This window comes from Lepisosteus oculatus, unplaced genomic scaffold (assembly GCF_040954835.1).
Source record: "Lepisosteus oculatus isolate fLepOcu1 unplaced genomic scaffold, fLepOcu1.hap2 HAP2_SCAFFOLD_136, whole genome shotgun sequence".
Lineage (NCBI taxonomy): Eukaryota > Metazoa > Chordata > Actinopteri > Semionotiformes > Lepisosteidae > Lepisosteus > Lepisosteus oculatus.
Genome location: NW_027167685.1, coordinates 29,386 through 48,906, shown reverse-complemented (window position 1 = coordinate 48,906; position 19,521 = coordinate 29,386). Strand labels below are relative to the sequence as shown.

At 49.3% G+C, this 19,521-nt stretch overlaps 15 non-coding genes and 1 pseudogene across 15 annotated transcripts; 8 read left to right on the top strand and 8 right to left on the bottom strand.

The window, feature by feature from the left end:
• Window positions 1-214: 214 nt before the first annotated feature.
• On the bottom strand, window positions 215-286 carry trnag-ucc (transfer RNA glycine (anticodon UCC)). Its single transcript has one exon. It is a non-coding gene; the product is annotated as a tRNA-Gly (tRNA).
• Window positions 287-936: 650 nt separating this feature from the next.
• Window positions 937-1,078, top strand: LOC138226368 (U4 spliceosomal RNA). Its single transcript, XR_011184506.1, has one exon. It is a non-coding gene; the product is annotated as a U4 spliceosomal RNA (small nuclear RNA).
• An 822-nt stretch (window positions 1,079-1,900) lies between these two features.
• On the bottom strand, window positions 1,901-1,972 carry trnag-ucc (transfer RNA glycine (anticodon UCC)). Its single transcript has one exon. It is a non-coding gene; the product is annotated as a tRNA-Gly (tRNA).
• A 650-nt stretch (window positions 1,973-2,622) lies between these two features.
• LOC138226366 (U4 spliceosomal RNA) lies at window positions 2,623-2,764 on the top strand. Its single transcript, XR_011184504.1, has one exon. It is a non-coding gene; the product is annotated as a U4 spliceosomal RNA (small nuclear RNA).
• Window positions 2,765-3,586: 822 nt separating this feature from the next.
• trnag-ucc (transfer RNA glycine (anticodon UCC)) lies at window positions 3,587-3,658 on the bottom strand. The gene has a single exon. It is a non-coding gene; the product is annotated as a tRNA-Gly (tRNA).
• Window positions 3,659-4,308: 650 nt separating this feature from the next.
• On the top strand, window positions 4,309-4,450 carry LOC138226365 (U4 spliceosomal RNA). Its single transcript, XR_011184503.1, has one exon. It is a non-coding gene; the product is annotated as a U4 spliceosomal RNA (small nuclear RNA).
• An 822-nt stretch (window positions 4,451-5,272) lies between these two features.
• trnag-ucc (transfer RNA glycine (anticodon UCC)) lies at window positions 5,273-5,344 on the bottom strand. The gene has a single exon. It is a non-coding gene; the product is annotated as a tRNA-Gly (tRNA).
• A 650-nt stretch (window positions 5,345-5,994) lies between these two features.
• On the top strand, window positions 5,995-6,136 carry LOC138226364 (U4 spliceosomal RNA). Its single transcript, XR_011184502.1, has one exon. It is a non-coding gene; the product is annotated as a U4 spliceosomal RNA (small nuclear RNA).
• Window positions 6,137-6,958: 822 nt separating this feature from the next.
• trnag-ucc (transfer RNA glycine (anticodon UCC)) lies at window positions 6,959-7,030 on the bottom strand. Its single transcript has one exon. It is a non-coding gene; the product is annotated as a tRNA-Gly (tRNA).
• A 650-nt stretch (window positions 7,031-7,680) lies between these two features.
• Window positions 7,681-7,822, top strand: LOC138226363 (U4 spliceosomal RNA). The gene has a single exon (XR_011184501.1). It is a non-coding gene; the product is annotated as a U4 spliceosomal RNA (small nuclear RNA).
• An 822-nt stretch (window positions 7,823-8,644) lies between these two features.
• trnag-ucc (transfer RNA glycine (anticodon UCC)) lies at window positions 8,645-8,716 on the bottom strand. The gene has a single exon. It is a non-coding gene; the product is annotated as a tRNA-Gly (tRNA).
• Window positions 8,717-9,364: 648 nt separating this feature from the next.
• On the top strand, window positions 9,365-9,506 carry LOC138226362 (U4 spliceosomal RNA). Its single transcript, XR_011184500.1, has one exon. It is a non-coding gene; the product is annotated as a U4 spliceosomal RNA (small nuclear RNA).
• An 822-nt stretch (window positions 9,507-10,328) lies between these two features.
• Window positions 10,329-10,400, bottom strand: trnag-ucc (transfer RNA glycine (anticodon UCC)). Its single transcript has one exon. It is a non-coding gene; the product is annotated as a tRNA-Gly (tRNA).
• A 650-nt stretch (window positions 10,401-11,050) lies between these two features.
• Window positions 11,051-11,192, top strand: LOC138226361 (U4 spliceosomal RNA). The gene has a single exon (XR_011184499.1). It is a non-coding gene; the product is annotated as a U4 spliceosomal RNA (small nuclear RNA).
• Window positions 11,193-12,014: 822 nt separating this feature from the next.
• On the bottom strand, window positions 12,015-12,086 carry trnag-ucc (transfer RNA glycine (anticodon UCC)). The gene has a single exon. It is a non-coding gene; the product is annotated as a tRNA-Gly (tRNA).
• Window positions 12,087-12,736: 650 nt separating this feature from the next.
• LOC138226375 (U4 spliceosomal RNA) lies at window positions 12,737-12,885 on the top strand (annotated as a pseudogene).
• The last annotated feature ends 6,636 nt before the right edge of the window (window positions 12,886-19,521 follow it).

Sequence of the window (19,521 nt, the reverse complement as noted above, 5' to 3'; positions counted from 1 at the left end):
GCATTCTTTCAATGTAACAGATTTACTCCGGGGAAAGGCAGCATGACATTAAGAGTAGCTCAAGCTTTCAGCACCCGTATCGGACTGCGTGTATGCAGACACCGCTCAGAATCCCCTGTAAGATTCTCCTTCAATTCCGTTTTGCTCTTTCAAAAGGCTTCGCTTTGCTAGTCACAATCCAAGGCTCATAACAGCATTTGGAACCAATCGGCACTGCGTTGGCCGGGAATCGAACCCGGGTCAACTGCTTGGAAGGCAGCTATGCTCACCACTATACCACCAACGCACGCCCACAGGCGCCCTGCAGGACACCACCAGAGAATGCTCACGATTTCGGAAGCTGTCTCCGGGACGTGCTGATTCCACACATCCTGAATAAATCATGATATTGTTAGTTGCTGTAGCTAGACGTTCAAATGAGTTTCATGGCCAGATGGACTGTTTCCTCCAGCGGTATAGTATTGCAGTGAGACAGCACGATGCCTGCAAGACTATGTCACGCTAAACGCCACAGATTGTGTTTGTCCGTTCGTGTCAGTCGTCCTGCAGCCACGGGAAGTGGGACACAAACATGCTGCAATGCTTTCAAGACGTTAGGATTTGTTTGTGTAACATCCGAGAAGAGTACTTGTGGCTTGAATGTGAACTGTACGTGCCCGCCCCCTTTCCTCTGTAGTGCATGAGTTCCTCCCGGCACGCCCTTCGTCATTGTTCTGTCATCTTGTATTTAAAGGCTTGTATTTCTGCTGCTGAAAATAAGCAACGGTTTTCTCACAACGCCCTTTGTTCCCAACGGAGCCCTTGTCTGTCATGAAATTCTTCAAAACCTCAAGCTAGAAGAAGAAGACGACAAATATGAAGCGTTACCGCAACGACATGCCATGAGACGATCGATAACGATTTCCATAGGATCCCCGCGGTTGCCTGGCAACCGTCAGCTTTGCGCAGTGGCAGTATCGTAGCCTGTGAGGTTTAGCCGAGGCGCGATTATTGCTAGTTGAAAACTTTTCCCAATACCCCGCTTCCGCCGGTTTGCAATACAATCGGCGAAAGCAATTTTTGACAGTCTCGTCAGAGACTGAGCAAGGTGTTTAAAGACAGATTTGGTCATGGTGACATCATGGTAGAAAGAAACGAGCTTGTTACGTCTCAACAGAAACGCTCTTTAGCTCTTTCAGCGTTATGCAGAGAACAGCGTCTGTCGAGATCACTTTTGAGTCAGCGCGAAACGCCGTGTGCTGTCAGTTTGATTTCATATTGCTCGTAGCGGCGCCCGGCTTTTGTCTGTCAAACGTTAGGTTGCGCTTCTTCATGCTGCATCGTCGGCATGAGTGGAGCTTTTTAAACGTCTGTACTTACTGCGCCCCATAAGAAATGGTTTGTCCCCGTTCAAAAGAGATTGTGCGATGTCCTGCAGCGTTCGCAAAGCAAACCTTTGACAGTTTGAAAAGAGGAATTTATTCTGCTTCCTGTGCGTGCAGTAGTTACAAAGTTGAACGTCTTTACACGATGTGCTGCAGTTTTCAGTGGGCGGGCTTTGTCAGATGGCTTGGAAAAACGCACTGAGACATCATGAGCAGTGTCCGGCATGTTTTCTGTGTATAGCTGTCTTTTAACGCATACAGAATTCATTCGAAATCATTGATTTCTCCTATTAACAAGGGTCCCTTTTTGAACCTGCCAGAAGCATTCTTTCAATGTAACAGATTTACTCCGGGGAAAGGCAGCATGACATTGAGAGTAGCTCAAGCTTTCAGCACCCGTATCGGACTGCGTGTATGCAGACACCGCTCAGAATCCCCTGTAAGATTCTCCTTCAATTCCGTTTTGCTCTTTCAAAAGGCTTCGCTTTGCTAGTCACAATCCAAGGCTCATGACAGCATTTGGAACCAATCGGCACTGCGTTGGCCGGGAATCGAACCCGGGTCAACTGCTTGGAAGGCAGCTATGCTCACCACTATACCACCAACGCACGCCCACAGGCGCCCTGCAGGACACCACCAGAGAATGCTCACGATTTCGGAAGCTGTCTCCGGGACGTGCTGATTCCACACATCCTGAATAAATCATGATATTGTTAGTTGCTGTAGCTAGACGTTCAAATGAGTTTCATGGCCAGATGGACTGTTTCCTCCAGCGGTATAGTATTGCAGTGAGACAGCACGATGCCTGCAAGACTATGTCACGCTAAACGCCACAGATTGTGTTTGTCCGTTCGTGTCAGTCGTCCTGCAGCCACGGGAAGTGGGACACAAACATGCTGCAATGCTTTCAAGACGTTAGGATTTGTTTGTGTAACATCCGAGAAGAGTACTTGTGGCTTGAATGTGAACTGTACGTGCCCGCCCCCTTTCCTCTGTAGTGCATGAGTTCCTCCCGGCACGCCCTTCGTCATTGTTCTGTCATCTTGTATTTAAAGGCTTGTATTTCTGCTGCTGAAAATAAGCAACGGTTTTCTCACAACGCCCTTTGTTCCCAACGGAGCCCTTGTCTGTCATGAAATTCTTCAAAACCTCAAGCTAGAAGAAGAAGACGACAAATATGAAGCGTTACCGCAACGACATGCCATGAGACGATCGATAACGATTTCCATAGGATCCCCGCGGTTGCCTGGCAACCGTCAGCTTTGCGCAGTGGCAGTATCGTAGCCTGTGAGGTTTAGCCGAGGCGCGATTATTGCTAGTTGAAAACTTTTCCCAATACCCCGCTTCCGCCGGTTTGCAATACAATCGGCGAAAGCAATTTTTGACAGTCTCGTCAGAGACTGAGCAAGGTGTTTAAAGACAGATTTGGTCATGGTGACATCATGGTAGAAAGAAACGAGCTTGTTACGTCTCAACAGAAACGCTCTTTAGCTCTTTCAGCGTTATGCAGAGAACAGCGTCTGTCGAGATCACTTTTGAGTCAGCGCGAAACGCCGTGTGCTGTCAGTTTGATTTCATATTGCTCGTAGCGGCGCCCGGCTTTTGTCTGTCAAACGTTAGGTTGCGCTTCTTCATGCTGCATCGTCGGCATGAGTGGAGCTTTTTAAACGTCTGTACTTACTGCGCCCCATAAGAAATGGTTTGTCCCCGTTCAAAAGAGATTGTGCGATGTCCTGCAGCGTTCGCAAAGCAAACCTTTGACAGTTTGAAAAGAGGAATTTATTCTGCTTCCTGTGCGTGCAGTAGTTACAAAGTTGAACGTCTTTACACGATGTGCTGCAGTTTTCAGTGGGCGGGCTTTGTCAGATGGCTTGGAAAAACGCACTGAGACATCATGAGCAGTGTCCGGCATGTTTTCTGTGTATAGCTGTCTTTTAACGCATACAGAATTCATTCGAAATCATTGATTTCTCCTATTAACAAGGGTCCCTTTTTGAACCTGCCAGAAGCATTCTTTCAATGTAACAGATTTACTCCGGGGAAAGGCAGCATGACATTAAGAGTAGCTCAAGCTTTCAGCACCCGTATCGGACTGCGTGTATGCAGACACCGCTCAGAATCCCCTGTAAGATTCTCCTTCAATTCCGTTTTGCTCTTTCAAAAGGCTTCGCTTTGCTAGTCACAATCCAAGGCTCTTAACAGCATTTGGAACCAATCGGCACTGCGTTGGCCGGGAATCGAACCCGGGTCAACTGCTTGGAAGGCAGCTATGCTCACCACTATACCACCAACGCACGCCCACAGGCGCCCTGCAGGACACCACCAGAGAATGCTCACGATTTCGGAAGCTGTCTCCGGGACGTGCTGATTCCACACATCCTGAATAAATCATGATATTGTTAGTTGCTGTAGCTAGACGTTCAAATGAGTTTCATGGCCAGATGGACTGTTTCCTCCAGCGGTATAGTATTGCAGTGAGACAGCACGATGCCTGCAAGACTATGTCACGCTAAACGCCACAGATTGTGTTTGTCCGTTCGTGTCAGTCGTCCTGCAGCCACGGGAAGTGGGACACAAACATGCTGCAATGCTTTCAAGACGTTAGGATTTGTTTGTGTAACATCCGAGAAGAGTACTTGTGGCTTGAATGTGAACTGTACGTGCCCGCCCCCTTTCCTCTGTAGTGCATGAGTTCCTCCCGGCACGCCCTTCGTCATTGTTCTGTCATCTTGTATTTAAAGGGTTGTATTTCTGCTGCTGAAAATAAGCAACGGTTTTCTCACAACGCCCTTTGTTCCCAACGGAGCCCTTGTCTGTCATGAAATTCTTCAAAACCTCAAGCTAGAAGAAGAAGACGACAAATATGAAGCGTTACCGCAACGACATGCCATGAGACGATCGATAACGATTTCCATAGGATCCCCGCGGTTGCCTGGCAACCGTCAGCTTTGCGCAGTGGCAGTATCGTAGCCTGTGAGGTTTAGCCGAGGCGCGATTATTGCTAGTTGAAAACTTTTCCCAATACCCCGCTTCCGCCGGTTTGCAATACAATCGGCGAAAGCAATTTTTGACAGTCTCGTCAGAGACTGAGCAAGGTGTTTAAAGACAGATTTGGTCATGGTGACATCATGGTAGAAAGAAACGAGCTTGTTACGTCTCAACAGAAACGCTCTTTAGCTCTTTCAGCGTTATGCAGAGAACAGCGTCTGTCGAGATCACTTTTGAGTCAGCGCGAAACGCCGTGTGCTGTCAGTTTGATTTCATATTGCTCGTAGCGGCGCCCGGCTTTTGTCTGTCAAACGTTAGGTTGCGCTTCTTCATGCTGCATCGTCGGCATGAGTGGAGCTTTTTAAACGTCTGTACTTACTGCGCCCCATAAGAAATGGTTTGTCCCCGTTCAAAAGAGATTGTGCGATGTCCTGCAGCGTTCGCAAAGCAAACCTTTGACAGTTTGAAAAGAGGAATTTATTCTGCTTCCTGTGCGTGCAGTAGTTACAAAGTTGAACGTCTTTACACGATGTGCTGCAGTTTTCAGTGGGCGGGCTTTGTCAGATGGCTTGGAAAAACGCACTGAGACATCATGAGCAGTGTCCGGCATGTTTTCTGTGTATAGCTGTCTTTTAACGCATACAGAATTCATTCGAAATCATTGATTTCTCCTATTAACAAGGGTCCCTTTTTGAACCTGCCAGAAGCATTCTTTCAATGTAACAGATTTACTCCGGGGAAAGGCAGCATGACATTGAGAGTAGCTCAAGCTTTCAGCACCCGTATCGGACTGCGTGTATGCAGACACCGCTCAGAATCCCCTGTAAGATTCTCCTTCAATTCCGTTTTGCTCTTTCAAAAGGCTTCGCTTTGCTAGTCACAATCCAAGGCTCATGATAGCATTTGGAACCAATCGGCACTGCGTTGGCCGGGAATCGAACCCGGGTCAACTGCTTGGAAGGCAGCTATGCGCACCACTATACCACCAACGCACGCCCACAGGCGCCCTGCAGGACACCACCAGAGAATGCTCACGATTTCGGAAGCTGTCTCCGGGACGTGCTGATTCCACACATCCTGAATAAATCATGATATTGTTAGTTGCTGTAGCTAGACGTTCAAATGAGTTTCATGGCCAGATGGACTGTTTCCTCCAGCGGTATAGTATTGCAGTGAGACAGCACGATGCCTGCAAGACTATGTCACGCTAAACGCCACAGATTGTGTTTGTCCGTTCGTGTCAGTCGTCCTGCAGCCACGGGAAGTGGGACACAAACATGCTGCAATGCTTTCAAGACGTTAGGATTTGTTTGTGTAACATCCGAGAAGAGTACTTGTGGCTTGAATGTGAACTGTACGTGCCCGCCCCCTTTCCTCTGTAGTGCATGAGTTCCTCCCGGCACGCCCTTCGTCATTGTTCTGTCATCTTGTATTTAAAGGGTTGTATTTCTGCTGCTGAAAATAAGCAACGGTTTTCTCACAACGCCCTTTGTTCCCAACGGAGCCCTTGTCTGTCATGAAATTCTTCAAAACCTCAAGCTAGAAGAAGAAGACGACAAATATGAAGCGTTACCGCAACGACATGCCATGAGACGATCGATAACGATTTCCATAGGATCCCCGCGGTTGCCTGGCAACCGTCAGCTTTGCGCAGTGGCAGTATCGTAGCCTGTGAGGTTTAGCCGAGGCGCGATTATTGCTAGTTGAAAACTTTTCCCAATACCCCGCTTCCGCCGGTTTGCAATACAATCGGCGAAAGCAATTTTTGACAGTCTCGTCAGAGACTGAGCAAGGTGTTTAAAGACAGATTTGGTCATGGTGACATCATGGTAGAAAGAAACGAGCTTGTTACGTCTCAACAGAAACGCTCTTTAGCTCTTTCAGCGTTATGCAGAGAACAGCGTCTGTCGAGATCACTTTTGAGTCAGCGCGAAACGCCGTGTGCTGTCAGTTTGATTTCATATTGCTCGTAGCGGCGCCCGGCTTTTGTCTGTCAAACGTTAGGTTGCGCTTCTTCATGCTGCATCGTCGGCATGAGTGGAGCTTTTTAAACGTCTGTACTTACTGCGCCCCATAAGAAATGGTTTGTCCCCGTTCAAAAGAGATTGTGCGATGTCCTGCAGCGTTCGCAAAGCAAACCTTTGACAGTTTGAAAAGAGGAATTTATTCTGCTTCCTGTGCGTGCAGTAGTTACAAAGTTGAACGTCTTTACACGATGTGCTGCAGTTTTCAGTGGGCGGGCTTTGTCAGATGGCTTGGAAAAACGCACTGAGACATCATGAGCAGTGTCCGGCATGTTTTCTGTGTATAGCTGTCTTTTAACGCATACAGAATTCATTCGAAATCATTGATTTCTCCTATTAACAAGGGTCCCTTTTTGAACCTGCCAGAAGCATTCTTTCAATGTAACAGATTTACTCCGGGGAAAGGCAGCATGACATTGAGAGTAGCTCAAGCTTTCAGCACCCGTATCGGACTGCGTGTATGCAGACACCGCTCAGAATCCCCTGTAAGATTCTCCTTCAATTCCGTTTTGCTCTTTCAAAAGGCTTCGCTTTGCTAGTCACAATCCAAGGCTCATGACAGCATTTGGAACCAATCGGCACTGCGTTGGCCGGGAATCGAACCCGGGTCAACTGCTTGGAAGGCAGCTATGCGCACCACTATACCACCAACGCACGCCCACAGGCGCCCTGCAGGACACCACCAGAGAATGCTCACGATTTCGGAAGCTGTCTCCGGGACGTGCTGATTCCACACATCCTGAATAAATCATGATATTGTTAGTTGCTGTAGCTAGACGTTCAAATGAGTTTCATGGCCAGATGGACTGTTTCCTCCAGCGGTATAGTATTGCAGTGAGACAGCACGATGCCTGCAAGACTATGTCACGCTAAACGCCACAGATTGTGTTTGTCCGTTCGTGTCAGTCGTCCTGCAGCCACGGGAAGTGGGACACAAACATGCTGCAATGCTTTCAAGACGTTAGGATTTGTTTGTGTAACATCCGAGAAGAGTACTTGTGGCTTGAATGTGAACTGTACGTGCCCGCCCCCTTTCCTCTGTAGTGCATGAGTTCCTCCCGGCACGCCCTTCGTCATTGTTCTGTCATCTTGTATTTAAAGGGTTGTATTTCTGCTGCTGAAAATAAGCAACGGTTTTCTCACAACGCCCTTTGTTCCCAACGGAGCCCTTGTCTGTCATGAAATTCTTCAAAACCTCAAGCTAGAAGAAGAAGACGACAAATATGAAGCGTTACCGCAACGACATGCCATGAGACGATCGATAACGATTTCCATAGGATCCCCGCGGTTGCCTGGCAACCGTCAGCTTTGCGCAGTGGCAGTATCGTAGCCTGTGAGGTTTAGCCGAGGCGCGATTATTGCTAGTTGAAAACTTTTCCCAATACCCCGCTTCCGCCGGTTTGCAATACAATCGGCGAAAGCAATTTTTGACAGTCTCGTCAGAGACTGAGCAAGGTGTTTAAAGACAGATTTGGTCATGGTGACATCATGGTAGAAAGAAACGAGCTTGTTACGTTTCAACAGAAACGCTCTTTAGCTCTTTCAGCGTTATGCAGAGAACAGCGTCTGTCGAGATCACTTTTGAGTCAGCGCGAAACGCCGTGTGCTGTCAGTTTGATTTCATATTGCTCGTAGCGGCGCCCGGCTTTTGTCTGTCAAACGTTAGGTTGCGCTTCTTCATGCTGCATCGTCGGCATGAGTGGAGCTTTTTAAACGTCTGTACTTACTGCGCACCATAAGAAATGGTTTGTCCCCGTTCAAAAGAGATTGTGCGATGTCCTGCAGCGTTCGCAAAGCAAACCTTTGACAGTTTGAAAAGAGGAATTTATTCTGCTTCCTGTGCGTGCAGTAGTTACAAAGTTGAACGTCTTTACACGATGTGCTGCAGTTTTCAGTGGGCGGGCTTTGTCAGATGGCTTGGAAAAACGCACTGAGACATCATGAGCAGTGTCCGGCATGTTTTCTGTGTATAGCTGTCTTTTAACGCATACAGAATTCATTCGAAATCATTGATTTCTCCTATTAACAAGGGTCCCTTTTTGAACCTGCCAGAAGCATTCTTTCAATGTAACAGATTTACTCCGGGGAAAGGCAGCATGACATTGAGAGTAGCTCAAGCTTTCAGCACCCGTATCGGACTGCATGTATGCAGACACCGCTCAGAATCCCCTGTAAGATTCTCCTTCAATTCCGTTTTGCTCTTTCAAAAGGCTTCGCTTTGCTAGTCACAATCCAAGGCTCATGACAGCATTTGGAACCAATCGGCACTGCGTTGGCCGGGAATCGAACCCGGGTCAACTGCTTGGAAGGCAGCTATGCGCACCACTATACCACCAACGCACGCCCACAGGCGCCCTGCAGGACACCACCAGAGAATGCTCACGATTTCGGAAGCTGTCTCCGGGACGTGCTGATTCCACACATCCTGAATAAATCATGATATTGTTAGTTGCTGTAGCTAGACGTTCAAATGAGTTTCATGGCCAGATGGACTGTTTCCTCCAGCGGTATAGTATTGCAGTGAGAGCACGATGCCTGCAAGACTATGTCACGCTAAACGCCACAGATTGTGTTTGTCCGTTCGTGTCAGTCGTCCTGCAGCCACGGGAAGTGGGACACAAACATGCTGCAATGCTTTCAAGACGTTAGGATTTGTTTGTGTAACATCCGAGAAGAGTACTTGTGGCTTGAATGTGAACTGTACGTGCCCGCCCCCTTTCCTCTGTAGTGCATGAGTTCCTCCCGGCACGCCCTTCGTCATTGTTCTGTCATCTTGTATTTAAAGGGTTGTATTTCTGCTGCTGAAAATAAGCAACGGTTTTCTCACAACGCCCTTTGTTCCCAACGGAGCCCTTGTCTGTCATGAAATTCTTCAAAACCTCAAGCTAGAAGAAGAAGACGACAAATATGAAGCGTTACCGCAACGACATGCCATGAGACGATCGATAACGATTTCCATAGGATCCCCGCGGTTGCCTGGCAACCGTCAGCTTTGCGCAGTGGCAGTATCGTAGCCTGTGAGGTTTAGCCGAGGCGCGATTATTGCTAGTTGAAAACTTTTCCCAATACCCCGCTTCCGCCGGTTTGCAATACAATCGGCGAAAGCAATTTTTGACAGTCTCGTCAGAGACTGAGCAAGGTGTTTAAAGACAGATTTGGTCATGGTGACATCATGGTAGAAAGAAACGAGCTTGTTACGTTTCAACAGAAACGCTCTTTAGCTCTTTCAGCGTTATGCAGAGAACAGCGTCTGTCGAGATCACTTTTGAGTCAGCGCGAAACGCCGTGTGCTGTCAGTTTGATTTCATATTGCTCGTAGCGGCGCCCGGCTTTTGTCTGTCAAACGTTAGGTTGCGCTTCTTCATGCTGCATCGTCGGCATGAGTGGAGCTTTTTAAACGTCTGTACTTACTGCGCCCCATAAGAAATGGTTTGTCCCCGTTCAAAAGAGATTGTGCGATGTCCTGCAGCGTTCGCAAAGCAAACCTTTGACAGTTTGAAAAGAGGAATTTATTCTGCTTCCTGTGCGTGCAGTAGTTACAAAGTTGAACGTCTTTACACGATGTGCTGCAGTTTTCAGTGGGCGGGCTTTGTCAGATGGCTTGGAAAAACGCACTGAGACATCATGAGCAGTGTCCGGCATGTTTTCTGTGTATAGCTGTCTTTTAACGCATACAGAATTCATTCGAAATCATTGATTTCTCCTATTAACAAGGGTCCCTTTTTGAACCTGCCAGAAGCATTCTTTCAATGTAACAGATTTACTCCGGGGAAAGGCAGCATGACATTGAGAGTAGCTCAAGCTTTCAGCACCCGTATCGGACTGCGTGTATGCAGACACCGCTCAGAATCCCCTGTAAGATTCTCCTTCAATTCCGTTTTGCTCTTTCAAAAGGCTTCGCTTTGCTAGTCACAATCCAAGGCTCATGACAGCATTTGGAACCAATCGGCACTGCGTTGGCCGGGAATCGAACCCGGGTCAACTGCTTGGAAGGCAGCTATGCGCACCACTATACCACCAACGCACGCCCACAGGCGCCCTGCAGGACACCACCAGAGAATGCTCACGATTTCGGAAGCTGTCTCCGGGACGTGCTGATTCCACACATCCTGAATAAATCATGATATTGTTAGTTGCTGTAGCTAGACGTTCAAATGAGTTTCATGGCCAGATGGACTGTTTCCTCCAGCGGTATAGTATTGCAGTGAGACAGCACGATGCCTGCAAGACTATGTCACGCTAAACGCCACAGATTGTGTTTGTCCGTTCGTGTCAGTCGTCCTGCAGCCACGGGAAGTGGGACACAAACATGCTGCAATGCTTTCAAGACGTTAGGATTTGTTTGTGTAACATCCGAGAAGAGTACTTGTGGCTTGAATGTGAACTGTACGTGCCCGCCCCCTTTCCTCTGTAGTGCATGAGTTCCTCCCGGCACGCCCTTCGTCATTGTTCTGTCATCTTGTATTTAAAGGGTTGTATTTCTGCTGCTGAAAATAAGCAACGGTTTTCTCACAACGCCCTTTGTTCCCAACGGAGCCCTTGTCTGTCATGAAATTCTTCAAAACCTCAAGCTAGAAGAAGAAGACGACAAATATGAAGCGTTACCGCAACGACATGCCATGAGACGATCGATAACGATTTCCATAGGATCCCCGCGGTTGCCTGGCAACCGTCAGCTTTGCGCAGTGGCAGTATCGTAGCCTGTGAGGTTTAGCCGAGGCGCGATTATTGCTAGTTGAAAACTTTTCCCAATACCCCGCTTCCGCCGGTTTGCAATACAATCGGCGAAAGCAATTTTTGACAGTCTCGTCAGAGACTGAGCAAGGTGTTTAAAGACAGATTTGGTCATGGTGACATCATGGTAGAAAGAAACGAGCTTGTTACGTTTCAACAGAAACGCTCTTTAGCTCTTTCAGCGTTATGCAGAGAACAGCGTCTGTCGAGATCACTTTTGAGTCAGCGCGAAACGCCGTGTGCTGTCAGTTTGATTTCATATTGCTCGTAGCGGCGCCCGGCTTTTGTCTGTCAAACGTTAGGTTGCGCTTCTTCATGCTGCATCGTCGGCATGAGTGGAGCTTTTTAAACGTCTGTACTTACTGCGCACCATAAGAAATGGTTTGTCCCCGTTCAAAAGAGATTGTGCGATGTCCTGCAGCGTTCGCAAAGCAAACCTTTGACAGTTTGAAAAGAGGAATTTATTCTGCTTCCTGTGCGTGCAGTAGTTACAAAGTTGAACGTCTTTACACGATGTGCTGCAGTTTTCAGTGGGCGGGCTTTGTCAGATGGCTTGGAAAAACGCACTGAGACATCATGAGCAGTGTCCGGCATGTTTTCTGTGTATAGCTGTCTTTTAACGCATACAGAATTCATTCGAAATCATTGATTTCTCCTATTAACAAGGGTCCCTTTTTGAACCTGCCAGAAGCATTCTTTCAATGTAACAGATTTACTCCGGGGAAAGGCAGCATGACATTGAGAGTAGCTCAAGCTTTCAGCACCCGTATCGGACTGCATGTATGCAGACACCGCTCAGAATCCCCTGTAAGATTCTCCTTCAATTCCGTTTTGCTCTTTCAAAAGGCTTCGCTTTGCTAGTCACAATCCAAGGCTCATGACAGCATTTGGAACCAATCGGCACTGCGTTGGCCGGGAATCGAACCCGGGTCAACTGCTTGGAAGGCAGCTATGCTCACCACTATACCACCAACGCACGCCCACAGGCGCCCTGCAGGACACCACCAGAGAATGCTCACGATTTCGGAAGCTGTCTCCGGGACGTGCTGATTCCACACATCCTGAATAAATCATGATATTGTTAGTTGCTGTAGCTAGACGTTCAAATGAGTTTCATGGCCAGATGGACTGTTTCCTCCAGCGGTATAGTATTGCAGTGAGACAGCACGATGCCTGCAAGACTATGTCACGCTAAACGCCACAGATTGTGTTTGTCCGTTCGTGTCAGTCGTCCTGCAGCCACGGGAAGTGGGACACAAACATGCTGCAATGCTTTCAAGACGTTAGGATTTGTTTGTGTAACATCCGAGAAGAGTACTTGTGGCTTGAATGTGAACTGTACGTGCCCGCCCCCTTTCCTCTGTAGTGCATGAGTTCCTCCCGGCACGCCCTTCGTCATTGTTCTGTCATCTTGTATTTAAAGGGTTGTATTTCTGCTGCTGAAAATAAGCAACGGTTTTCTCACAACGCCCTTTGTTCCCAACGGAGCCCTTGTCTGTCATGAAATTCTTCAAAACCTCAAGCTAGAAGAAGAAGACGACAAATATGAAGCGTTACCGCAACGACATGCCATGAGACGATCGATAACGATTTCCATAGGATCCCCGCGGTTGCCTGGCAACCGTCAGCTTTGCGCAGTGGCAGTATCGTAGCCTGTGAGGTTTAGCCGAGGCGCGATTATTGCTAGTTGAAAACTTTTCCCAATACCCCGCTTCCGCCGGTTTGCAATACAATCGGCGAAAGCAATTTTTGACAGTCTCATAAGTCTTATGAGAGGAAAGGCAAAAACTACAGGGAAGTCCTGCCCAGGCCAGCACTCCCACGGTCTCCCAACTACAGGAGCAGTGCTCCAAGCAGCTGCTTGACCCGCCAGGTAAAGCACACCCCCTTTTCATCCCTGAAGAAGAGTGGATCTCCCTGTCCGGTAATGAATGGGAGTCCTTTCTGTGCACCCTGGTACCTCAGGGGGTCCAGGACTACCACCCCATGGTGGTGGGAGGGGGTCCAGGTGGCAGAAGTGCAGGTTGATGATGTAATTCTTAGCCTCAGCTCTGAGAAGTCCATAATCAGTGAAGGTCTGTTCGAGGACCTGTCGCGAAGCTGTCAGGTGACCCTGGTGACGCAGTCACAGGTTCTGTGGTGGGCACCCCCATCTCATAGGTCCATTTGGAGCAAAGGAAGCTGTGTAGCTTCCATCTCCATCGGAAAAAGGAAGTTTGCTCACTACTTCCTATTGGAAGTACCTATTGGTTCGACTGGGCGCCCAGCTGGACACAGTAAACAGTGTGCTGTGGACACGGGTGGACCCAGATGCCCACTCTCTAAGCGGTGACCCCGAGAACATTCGGTCAGGTCAGACGATTCCTCAGGCCTGCCAGGTAGTAAACGAATCGGACCTGATCGTTCCTGTGTCAACAGCAGGGTTTCCAGTACGCCTTGTCCTAAAGAAGGGACAGAGAATGGACGCTGAGATGGTTTTCTTCCAACCATCAGCTCAGTTTATCAGACTGAACCTAGCAGTCTGTTGTACCCCCAGACTGGAACGGAATGGCCGAGCCACCTGCCTGTTGGTGCAGAACATAGCAAAACAAGATGTCAAAATCCCTGCTCGCACTGACATGGGACTGGTAATTGACAATGGTTTCTATGATTTCGAACTGGCCATCCCAGTACTGGGGCAGCTCCCTGGTCCCTTGGCCAGGGAGGGGGGAACCGAGCAGGTGTACTACACCTACCCCCGGCGGATGATTGCAATTATGCCAATAGAGGGATTCTGCAACCAGGAGGTGTGCAGGGTGGACCTTAGCGATAAGGATGAGATGGTTGTGTACACAGTACACGCAGGTGTTCCGATGGACCACTCAGCCGAGAGTACGACCCGGGATACCGCCATGCCGTCAAAAGCGGGGTTCCTAGAGCAGGTACAGGAACAGGTTGGCAAGGCAGATGCCCTGGAAACGGAAAGCCAGCGTCAGCAGCTGCGTCAGAATTTCCAGGATTTCCGGGAAGTGTTTGCACGGGACGCCTATGACTGCGGGGTGACGGATTTGAACACAGTGCGCATTCCAACGGCCCCTGGCGCCCGCCCAACCTATGTCAGGCAGTATCGCATTCCCCTCACGGCATACGAGTCCATAAAGCAGACGTTGGATGCTCTACTAGAGCGTCAGATCATAAGGGAGTGTAACTCCACTTATAACTCCCCACTGTGGCCGGTGCTGAAACCCAATGGTAAATGGCGTCTGACCATTGACTACCGGCAGCTGAATAAACAGGTTCCTTTGTCACGATGGCCAATGATCTACCTAGATCAGGAGTTAGCCAAGGTGACAACAGCGAAATATTTCACCACAGTGGATGTGGCCAATGGGTTCTGGACCCTTAAGGTAGAACCAACAGACCAGTACAAACTGGCCTTTTCCTTTGGAAACAGGCAGTTCACCTGGAATCGATGCCCCTTTGGGTATTCCAACTCCCCAGCGGAGTTCAACATATTTCTGCACCAAGCCATGAGTGATGCAGCCGCCAGGGGCAACCTGGTCTATGTGGACGATATTCTGATGAGGAGTCAGACCTGGGAAGAACACATGGCCGAGATCAGGCATGTGTTGACCCAGCTCTCCTGTGCAGGGGCCAAACTGTCCCTGGCTAAGGGACAGTGGTGTAGGACCCAAGTGGAGTACGTGGGACTGTTGGTTGGAGCCCAAGGCATACAGCCACAGTCCAGCAGAGTCCAAGCTATCCAGAATATGAAGTCGCCCACTAACCTGTCTGAACTGCGCAGCTTTCTGGGAGTATGTAATTATTCCCAGCAGTTCATTGAGGATTACGCTGAAATAGCAAGGCCCCTCCACAAGCTGTTGCAGAAAGACGTGCCCTTTGAGTGGGGGCCTTCCCCAGAACAGGCTGTGATGGAGCTGAAGCGCAGACTCGGTAGTGCGCCGAGCTTGGCCTACCCTGACAAAAATAAGGTCTTCTACCTTGAAGCAGGGTTCTCAGAGCACTGCCTTGGGGCTGCTCTGAGTCAGGAATATAACCAAGAGCGAAGGGTGGTGGCATATGCCAGTCGAGCCCTGAGCCCAGTGGAGCAAAAGTTCTTGGACTGCGAGAAGGCCCTGTTGTCTACGGTCTGGTCGGTAGAACACTTCCGTAGTTATGTTGGGGGACAAAAGATCATCATCGAAACCTGCCACCAACCTGTGACATTCCTGCATAGCCAGAGACTGAAAGCGGGCAGGGTGTCAAATAGCAGGATTGTGGCATGAATGATGGCCCTACAAGGCTATGAGATAGAGGTACGTTATGCACAGAGCAAGAAAATGTACCTGGGACAGGGCCTGGCTTTGGGCCAAGTGTGTCACGGCTGTGACACTGACATGGAAGCTCCAGAAACAATTCCCGCTGCTGAGCTACCGAACAATCATCGGTACTACGATGAGAACGTGGGCCAGGGCTTACCCATGGCCTATGTTGACGGTTGCTCTTTTCGCCACGAACAGCAGGTGCTAGCAGGGGTAGGAGTAGTCTGGCAAGACAATACTCCCTGTGGGCCGACCCGCTATAAGCTAGGACCAAAGACTAGTCAGTATGCGGAAGTAGCTGGGGTGCTGATCACCCTCCAGCAGGCCCTGACACATGGCCTTAAACAGTTTGTCATCTGTAGTGACTCGAACTACGCCCGACATAGCTTCGTGTCTCACGTTCCGTATTGGAAGGGTAACGGCATGAAAAATGCCCGGGGCAAGGAAGTAAAGAACAAAGAGTTGTTCCTGGCCAGTGACAAGCTCACGACCGAGGCTGGAATGATGGTTTACTGGAGGAAGGTGAAGGGACACTCCCAGGTGAAGGGACCCGACAAAGACGGGAATGATGAGGCCGACCGGTTGGCCAAATCTGGCGCCTTAGAGGGTGAACCCTGGCAGTTCCAGCAGGAATGGCTACCCCCAGAATTCGTGGCTGAGGTCAAGGCGGTCACCCGAAGCAGGGCTAGACAGGATGTCGGAGCTGACCCTCAATCTGTAGTGCTTGGGTCACAGGGTTTTAACACCGATCTTGCGGAAATGCAGAAACAGGACCCAGCAATTGGGCAAATGTATCAGCATATCGCTGACCCAGTGCGTCAACCTCTTTCGGAGCAGGTGCTGAGCCAGTCTCTGGAGCTGAAGGAGCTGGCAGAGGTGAAAGACAACCTAAAAATTATAAAGGGGTTGTTGGTTTGTGTACCAGTTGCACAAGGTGTCCCAAAGTGGGTAGTTCCCCACTGTCATCGGGGGGTCATGATCCAACACGCTCATGACGAACCCTGTGGGGGTCACCGGGGAATCAAGGCTACATACGACACTATCCAGCAGGTGGCATTCTGGCCTCACATGGGCCAAGACATCGCCGCGTATGTAAAGGGGTGTCTGACGTGTAGCCAGTTCCAACCATCACGGCCCTTGCACCGTGCACCACTCCAGAAAAAGGGCATGACATTCACCTGGTCCAATCTTCAAATGGATTGGGTGGGGCCGCTGGTGAGGTCATCCAGAGGGAACAAATATTTCCTCACTGTTACGTGTGCATTCACAAAATGGATTGAGTGCCTCCCAGCACCCAACGACACGGCAGAGACAACTGCAGTGCTGTTGGTGAACCATGTGTTCAGTCGATGGGGATTCCCCCTGACCATGGTCTCGGATCGGGGAACCCATTTCACAGCTACAGTAATGGCAACCCTGTGGAATATGCTTGGGGTCAAGACCCAGTTGCATATCTCCTACCACCCTCAATCCTCGGACCAGGCAGAAAGGGCAAACCGAACGGTGGTTAGTATGCTCAAAAAGTTTGTCTCCAACAGCAGTAGGGACTGAGACATTAAGCTGCCCCTGGTTCTGATGGCCATCCGAGCTACGCCCCATTGCTCTACGGGGGTCCCACCTTTTGAGATGATGACAAGTCGGAAGATGACTCTTCCCCTACACTGTCTTTATGGGGTGGAGGACCTGAGCACGACGGGGGCTGCTACGGCCCATCAGTATGTGTCAGACCTGCGAGCACATCTGCAGGCAACCTTTGCTTTTGCCCAGAACAATCTGGGAAGGAGTGCAGAGGGTAGGAAAGCATACTATGACTGAAAGGCAGTTAACCAGGAACTCCAAGTAGGAGACAAGGTCCTGTACTTCCAATTTGCCAAACCCACAGGGGTGGCCCGGAAGTACTTACCCAGTTGGACAGGACCCCACGAGATTGTCGATAAGGTATCACCGGTAGCTTATCGAATTCAGATTGAGAAGGGAAGGCAATCTCTGGTCTACAAGTGGGTGCATCGCAACCACCTCCGGTTGTATCGCCCACCTCAAATGGCGCCGGAGAACACAGAATAGGGTTAAACGTCCAAACCCGATCAAAGAGGGGGGTGCCCCTTTGTAGCTGCAGGCAGTTAGGTACTGTACTGTAGGTCCTGCTAGGAAAATATATTCAAAATTATAGTGGAACTGTACCATGTGCCTCATCTATGTTCCAGAATGGGAATCCTAAAACTGCCACGGCTGGTCCTGACAGTACTGTGGATCGCCTCGACACAGCCCCTTGAAGTTGTGGAACCTGGTCCTCCTACCGGCATAGTCCTGCAGGAAACCATAGTCCTCTCCATGGAAATCTTTATGGTACAATCTTTTTTTTTTCTTATAAAATATACTTTATTCCGAAAAAAAACACATCTCAAAAGGAAACATCTCACACGATAACACTCCACAAAATTAAAACATCGGCGGAACGGCGGTGATTGTCCGTTATCAATCCTTGCAAGGGTGGGCGTATTTGCGCTATTATGAGAGTCCCTCCAAACCCTACCGCTTGCTGTAAACCATTAATCCCTGTACAGGGTCCATAGGCCTTTCCAGCGCTCCTTTGCCGTGGGGAAACCCCATTTAGCAACGTCGCGCTTCATCCTCCTCCTGAGGTCCGCCAGGATCCTCTCTTCCAGCTCCCTCGCTCCCCACTTGTTGTTGTGCCGGATGAGATTGTTCCTCGCGTCCCACAGGCCTTTCTTTGTGAGGGACAGCAGCAGCCACATCAGGAACTGCGTCCCCCTGTCCAGTCCGGTAGGTGCCAGCCCCAGCAGAATGTACTGGTAGCTGAGCACCGCATTCGTTTCCAGGAGTTGCATTATGTTGTCCATTCTGCCCCACGCCGCCTTGGCGAAGGGGCAGCTCCTTCACTTTATTAAGATACTGAAGAAAGATGTGGAGACGGGGGTTTGAATTTAATCCTTTCTGTAGGGGGTTTAGACTTTCAAGTCACAAGCTGGGGTTTATGGCAGGAAAGGGGGGTTAACTGATAAGGATTGCAGATGCAAGCTAGGAACCCCCCTGGGTGTAATGTTAAACTGACCATTTGTCCAGAACATCGTAAACTGGCCAAATACCATGAACCCCCCTCTTTACCATCAGACCGAGTGACGTCAGAAACGGAGAAGAAAACACTATATAACCCAAAAGTTTGTAACAGTACGGGGAACAATACTTCGGTTTTGTTGTTTCTTGCGGGAAACAAGACTTCGGCTTTATTGTTCCTTGCATGCAATAAACTCATCTGTTTTACTTCATCTCGGGATCAAGAACCTTATTTCTTCTGTTACAACAAATTTGGCGTAGTCGGCGGATGCTCCAGAAGGCGCAGAACTTCCCATCGGCAGGAGAGATGGTCAGCGCGCACATAACTAAGAGGTAAGGACTCCTCTTTTATTTAAAAGTCCTGACTCTCTCTGACCGATTGGGAAATCTCTGCTCCCTGCGAGAATCGCCCGAGATGACGGAGTAAACGTGAGTTTCTGAATTCCTCTGGCCCGGGGAAGACACCGGTGTATGTAATGGGTTGTTTGCTGTAAGCCCAGAATTTGGTCTGGCAGGGGTTCCGCGGTATTGTGTACAGGCGTTCGAAGCTGGTATATGCCTTAATTGCGCGTGGAGTTTTTGAACGGGTTTTGGACCCTTACCGTGAAGTTCAGGACTGGTGTGGGCCTTAATTGCGCCCGGAGTTCTGAAGGTCAGAACTGGTTTGGGCCTTAATTGCGCCCGGAGTTCTGAGGCTCAGGATCGGTGTGGGCCTTAATTGCGCCCGGAGTTCTGTGGCTCGGGATCGGTGTGGGCCTTAATTGCGCCCGGGGTTCTGGAGTGGTGCATTAAATGCACGTATAATCCAGGATTGGTGTGGGCCTTAATTGCGCCCGGGGTCCTGAGATTAGCTACGCCTTGATTGTGCACAGATTGGCGTGGCGTGGTTTTTTTGTTTTAAAGGAAACAGGAGTAGAAGAGATATATATATATATGTATGTATGTTTTTGGTGTTTTCCTTGTTTGTGAAATACATATACACACGCACGACACTAACATAAACACACCTCATAATAAAAGAGCAAAGCATTAAGT